This window comes from Bubalus kerabau, chromosome 1, assembly GCF_029407905.1.
Source record: "Bubalus kerabau isolate K-KA32 ecotype Philippines breed swamp buffalo chromosome 1, PCC_UOA_SB_1v2, whole genome shotgun sequence".
Taxonomy (NCBI): domain Eukaryota; kingdom Metazoa; phylum Chordata; class Mammalia; order Artiodactyla; family Bovidae; genus Bubalus; species Bubalus kerabau.
Window position 1 is genome coordinate 238,875,500 of NC_073624.1, and position 6,888 is coordinate 238,882,387.

At 43.0% G+C, this 6,888-nt stretch overlaps 1 pseudogene; it reads left to right on the forward strand.

The window, feature by feature from the left end:
• The first annotated feature begins 3,507 nt into the window (after positions 1 to 3,507).
• On the forward strand, positions 3,508 to 4,516 carry LOC129642270 (galectin-4-like; annotated as a pseudogene).
• Positions 4,517 to 6,888: the final 2,372 nt, after the last annotated feature.

Here is a 6,888-nt window from a genome sequence, read left to right on the forward strand (position 1 = left end):
GGAGAGACTGACTGAGGGGGAAACTGGGTCTTGTGCTGATGGGTGGGGCCATGCTCAGTAAATCTTTAATCCAATTTTCTGTTGATGGGTGGAGCTGTGTTCCCTCCCTGCTATTTACCTGGGTGAATGAGATGGTATAGATTAAATTCTTAGCACACTGATTGACATGTAACAGATTAAATAAGATCTGTTATCATTGCTACACTGTTAGTATCCAGAGATCATGGGTGATGTGGAGAGGGTACAAGAACAGGTTCATTAAGTCTTAAAATAAATATACATTGATATTTGGGCATTTATCCCATTGCTAAAGCTGAAACTTCAGTACTTTGGCCACCTCATGCAAAGAGTTGACTCATTGGAAAAGACTCTGATGCTGGAGGGATTGGGGACAGGAGGAGAAGGGGATGACAGAGGATGAGATGGCTGGATGGCATCACTGACTCAATGGACGTGAGTCTGAGTGAATTCCAGGAGTTGGTGATGGACAGGGAGGCCTGGTGTGCTGCGATTCATGGGGTCTCGAGGAGTCGGACACAACTGAGCGACTGATCTGATCTGATCCCATTGCCAAGAACTGTACTGTGAAAACAGACACAAATTCCTGTTCTCACGAAATTTAGTCTGAGGGAGTAGATGGATGTTAAAGAAATCATTCCTTGGTAAATCTGTCATTGTATGTGATAAAGAGTACTGTAGGAGAAAAGAACAGGGTGGTCACAGCTAAAAGATCCCCTGTTCTACAACTAAGACCTGATGCAATCAAATAAATAAATATTTTTTAAAAAGAAAAGGAAAAAAAACCAAGGTGCTATGAGAGAACGTAATGGTGGTGTTTCCTTCAGTGGGATAGAGAAAAGGGCCAGGAAAGACCTCTCTGGGAATGAGACATTTAAAGTGAAGGTGAAAATACAATTTTGAGTTAATGAGGCGGAGAGGGGAAGAGTACTCCAGACAGAAAGAACAGCCTGTGCCCAGGCTCAAGGCCGCAGGCAGCTTGGCTTTTTTCTGGGTGAAAGAAGGCCCAGTGGTGGGAGTGGGGACAGGAAGAGTGATCAGAGATGAGCTGAGGAGGTGAGCACGGCTTGCTGGTGATTTCCTGGCTCAACCCACTTCCATGGATTTCTCTGCTTTGCTTTGTGCCCTCCTGACCTCTGTGCAGTTCATCACCTGCATTCTCGTATGTCAGGTTAAGAACATGGCCTTTTAGATTTTTTCTGCAATGCAACAAGAAAGTACAAACATGCTATAGTCACTTCCTTGTCACTTTATCTTCTTCCTGCTACAGCCCCGTTTCTCTGCTCTCTTTAAAGAGTGTTGTCTTCTTCACAAACAGGCTCCTTGTCATTGCTTCTCAAGTCACAATGGATCACTTCTTCCTTCTCAAAAACTCCTTCTGTCTTAGCTTTCAAGACCCCATAGTCTTTTAGGCCTACATGTCAGTTACTTCAGAAATCCTCTGTTCCTCTCCCTGGCTTGTAGATGTTGAAGGGTTCTCTAGGGCTTCTCTCATGGCACCACAGTCCAGTACTCTTGCCTGGAGAATCCCATGGATGGAGGAGCCTGGTGGGCTGCAGTCCATGGGGTTGCTACCAGTCTGACACGACTGAACGACTTCACTTTCCCTTTTCACTTTCATGCATTGGAGAAGGAAATGGCAACCCACTCCAGTGTTCTTGCCTGGAGAATCCCAGGGATGGCGGAGCCTGGTGGGCTGCTGTCTATGGGGTCGCACAGAGTCGGCCACGACTGAAGCGACTTAGCAGCAGCAGCAGCAGCAGGGCTTCTCTCGCACTGCCATCGCTGACCTTAATTATCTCTCACCTGAACTACTGCAAATGCCTGCTAATTTACTCCTCCAAGATCTTTTCAATTCTTATATCAGACCATGTTACTACTTGCACAAAATAATTCATTCTTACCATGACACTTAGAATCCAAACTTGAACTGTAAAAGACCCATCTCTGGTCCAAACAGCCATATCCTAGAGGAAATACTGATACTCTGACCCTCCTATGAGTTAAAACTTGAGGCCACTTCTAAGAAAAAGGGTGACAGTGGACCATGGGTTTAGCAGGTACCCCTAAAATCTGTCATTGATGGTGTGAAAGTGAAAGTGAAGTCGCTCAGTCGTGTCTGACTCTTTCTGACCCCATGTACACCAGGCTCCTCCGTCCATGCAGTGCCCTTTTATTAACACTTAAAAAAAAGTGTTTATTCTAGCCAATCCTTCCTAGAATAGGTCTTCATTGTTATTGACTGGATTTTTGTAGCATTCTGGACTTTCAGTTTAAGTTTGGAAAGTTACCAAGGTTTAGTTCAGTTTGTTTATAAACTCTCCCTTGCAGTAGGGTTACTTCTGCTACTCTTTTTCTTGATGTATTGATTTGACTCGGTTCTTCTTTTTCATGCTAAGTATCTATTCTGGTGGCATCTTATTATTATAGAAAAGGAGTGTTATGAGGTTTGTTTTGTTTGATTTGCAAGAAGTTTCCGATTATGGAAGCTGCTTTTCCTGTGTGTTAGCAGTTCTCTTAAATTATCATTTGAATCTGAAGGCTTCTTGTGGGTGTTATCTAAATCGAGTTCCTGTTGGGCAAGTATAGCATTAGAATTTCCTCATCTTTGATGATTCATCCTGAAAAGTAGTGGGTCACTGGTCTGGCCTGGGAAGCCTAAGAACTGACAGACAAAACGCAAACACCTATTGGGAGGGGAGGGAGTAGACAAAAAGATAGCAATGATTATTATCTTTTTGAAGTACAGATTCATTTTCTTTCTTCAAAGTTTTCATTGGAAATGTTATTGTTTTGTTTAATTTTCAATAGTAAAATATGTTCTTGCATCCTTATATATCTTGTCTTTTGAGTCAGTAATTCAAATACTAGGTATGTATCCAAGAGAAATGGAAATCTACATCAAAATTATTGTGCAACAGAGAACTATATTCAATATCCTTTGATAAGCCATAATAGAAAAGAATATAAAAAAGGATGTATGTATGCTGCTGCTGCTAAGTTGCTTCAGTCATGGCCGACTCTGTGCGACCCCATAGATGGCAGCCCACCAGGCTCCCCTGTCCCTGGGATTCTCCAGGCAAGAACACTGGAGTGGGTTGCCATTTCCTTCTCCAATGCATGAAAATGAAAAGTGAAAGTGAAGTCTCTCAGTTGTGTCCAACTCTTTGCGACCCCATGGACTGCAGCCTACCGGGCTCCTCCGCCCATGGGATTTTCCAGGCAAGAGTACTGGAGTGGGGTGCCATCACCTTCTCCGATGTATGCGTATGTATAACTAAATCACTTCTCTGTATAGCAGATAGTGACATAACATTGCAAATCAACTATACTTCAATAAAAAAATTATTGTGCAAGAATGTTCAGCTTTCTTCCTGTCTGCCTGCCTGCCTGCCTTTCTTCCCTTATTCCCTCCCACCCGCCGTTTCTTTCTTCTTTTTCCCTCTTTCCCTTTCCCCTCCCTCCTCCCTTTTTTCTTTTCTTTTCCTTCTTTTCTGCCTGTTAGCCAATTCTTTTTCTTTTAATTTTTTTTTTTCATTTAGAACTTTTTAAATACAAATTCTCTCATCTCTTTTTCTTATTGCCATTCCTCCACCATGGAGACCCTTCTGACATGTTTCGCGTTTATCTTCTTGCCCCTCTGTGTTCTTGCGAGATTGAGATTTGTGTTAGTAGCTTCAGTTGTATCCAACTCTTTGTCACCCCATGGACTGCAGCCCACCAGGCTCCTCTGTCCCTGAAATTCTCCAGGTGGTGGTGAATGGGACTCCCTTCCATGAGTTTAAGCACCAGATCCTGCTGCAGATGGCCACCCACCTGCATGTGGATGGCGACCTGATGCTTCAATCAATTAACTTCATTGGAGGCCAGCCCCCCTCAAACCAGATGCCCATGCCTGCTCAGGCGTACCCAAGTCCCGGACAGTACTATCAACAACAAAGCAGACTGCCTACCATGGAGGGACCCCCAGCCTTCAACCCGCCCGTGCCACTTAATGGGAGACTGCAAGGGGGGCTCATAGCTTGAAGAACCATCATTATCAAGGGCTACATACCCCCCACAGCCAAGAGCTTTGTCATCAACTTCAAGGTGGGCTCCTCTGGGGACACGGCTCTGCACATTAACCCCCACATGACTGAGGGCACTGTGGTTCGGAACAGCTTTCTGAATGGCTCTTGGGGATCTGAGGAGAGGAAGGTCCCCTACAACCCATTTGGTCCTGGACAGCTCTTTGATCTGTCCGTTTGTTGTGGTGCAGATCGCTTCAAGGTGTATGCCAATGGCCAGCACCTCTTCAACTTCTCCCATCGCCTCTCAGCCTTCCAGAGGGTGGACTTGGTGGAGATCCACGGTGATGTCACCTTGTCCTACGTCCAGATCTGATCTATTCCTGGGCCCATAACCCTTGGGAACACAGAGGAAGATCCTGTAGGACCCTTTCTAAGCCCCTAATAAAATGTCTGAGGGTGTCTCATGAAAAAAAAAAAAAAAAAAAGAATGTTCACAGCAGCTTTATTTACAATAGTCAAAATCTAGAAACAACCCAAATGTCCATTAGCAGGATATGGACAAATTGTAATATACCACTTGAATGGAATGCAACTTAGCAACAAAAGGAAATGAACTACAAATATATTCAACAATCTGGATGAATCTCATAGACACAGCAGTGAACCAAAAGAAGCCAGACACAAAAGTGTATGAATCCATTTATGTAAGATTCTAGAACAGTTTAAATTGATCTAAAGTGAAACAAATTAGGTCTGCTTGCCTCAGGGGAAAAGAGGGGTGGGGACAGGAGAATTAAATATGAAAGTGACATATACTCAACAAGTGAAACAGTCCAAAAATACATATAGGAAATTTAATTCTTTTCCATTTGCTTTCACCCCACTAAGGTAATCTTGTTAAAGCATGATAGGTATTTTTCTATACTGTCTCCATGTTCATACAAATATAAACAAATTTATGTGCACATATGTAAGTTTTGCTTTAGGATCATGCTATACATGATGCTTGCTTTTTAAAATATCTGCTTAATAGTATATTATAAATATCCCTTTAGCTAAATAAATACAGATCTAACTCATTTTTTTTTAATACAAGTGTGATTCCTTGTGAATCACACTTAATGTGAATGTCCCATAATTTATTGAACCATTTTCTTATTGGTGGATAATCAGGTTGTTCCTACTTTTTATTTTTGCCACTGTAAACAGTATTGCAATAAAATAGATCTTTGTACATCCATCTTTACATATGGTGGTTAGACTAGATTCTCAAAAGTGGGGCCAGGGGAAGATATGTTGCATTTTTTTTTTTTTTAATTTAAGGATGTTGGCAAATTTTGTACCAAAGAGAGGACAGCAGTTCTTACTCTCACCAAGCAACATATTGAAAAGCCCACTTTGTCACATCCTCATCAGCACTAGATGCTATTGCTCTTTACAGTTTTTGCCAATTGTATTGATGAAAATATGTTGCCTTTCAAATTACTTCTAACTGTGGGAAAAAATATGCTTTCATACCTTATATAAAAGTCCCTTTTAACGTCCCTCCCATTTTTTAGTCCTGGTTCTTCTTGGGCAGTATGGCGCACACCCATCAAAGTTGTACTTTCAAGACTTCCCTGGTGGTAGAGTGGATAGGAATCCATCTGCCATTGCAGGGGACATGGGTTCAATCCCTGGTCCGGGAAGATTCTGCATGCCACAGGAGACTAAAGCCCATGCACCACAACTACTGAGCCCGAGCGCCTAAAGCCTGTGCTCTGCAACAAGAGAAGCCCCGCAATGAGGGGTCTGTGTACCGCAACAAAGAGTAGCCCCCGCTCACCACAACTAGAGAAAGCCAGAGAGCAGCGACTAAGACCCAGCGTAACCAAAATAAATAAATACATTTTAAAAATCATACTTTCAGGTATATTGGGAGATGAGAGGAAGCACACATGGCTGGGAAGGAGCTGTTCCCATTCTTTCTGTTTTTCTTCTACTTCAAATATCCAGCCTAGTGGGGCAAATGAAATGAGTGCTCTACCCAGAGATATGAAAGCAATTCCAAGCTGTAGCTCTGTGGCCCGGGGCAGAGACACCACTCTTTCTGGTGAAACAGAACTCAAAAGGATTTATTTCAAGAGAATGAAGTCAATGAACCATTCATGGAGTCAAGGTCAGGGCAAGGGTATTAATAAGGATGTCGAGTATTGGGGACTAGCAGCAGTGAGGACCCATTACCATCAGTTTCAGTTGTCTGTTGCTGTGTAACAGACTGCCCACAACTTGGTAACTTAAAAAAATACCCACCATTTATTTGCTCACAGTTATTCAATTTGAGTAGGGGTTGGTAGAAAGGGCTTATCTCCACTCTGTACTTGATAGAGTTGGCTGGGGAAATTCACCTGGAGCTGAGTGAGGATCTGAAATGGGTGCATTCATACATCTGTTGCCTCTGTGCTGGAGTGGGCTGGACTGGTGAGTGTTGGACTAGGCCTATATCTCTTTCTCTCCTTATTTAATAATTTAGCCTGAGTGCTTATTAGGTGTCTGGGTCCCAGGAAAGTCAAAGTGGAAGCTGCTGGGCCTCTTAAGGACTTACCCCAGAACTGACAGAGCATAACATTTGCCACATTTTCCTGGTCAAAGCAAGTCAAAAGGCAAGTCCAGTTTCAAGGGGAGGCAAACTGGATACTACCTATTAAGAGGCGGATCAGTATGAACATAAAGGGTTGAAATGAATCATCGGTAGCTATTGTCTCAGATAATCTTCCTTTCTTCCTTGGTGGCTCAGATGGTAAAAAAATCTGCCTGCAATGCGGGAGACCAGGTTCAATCTCTGGGTCAGGAGTATCCCCTGGAGGAGGAAATGGCAGCC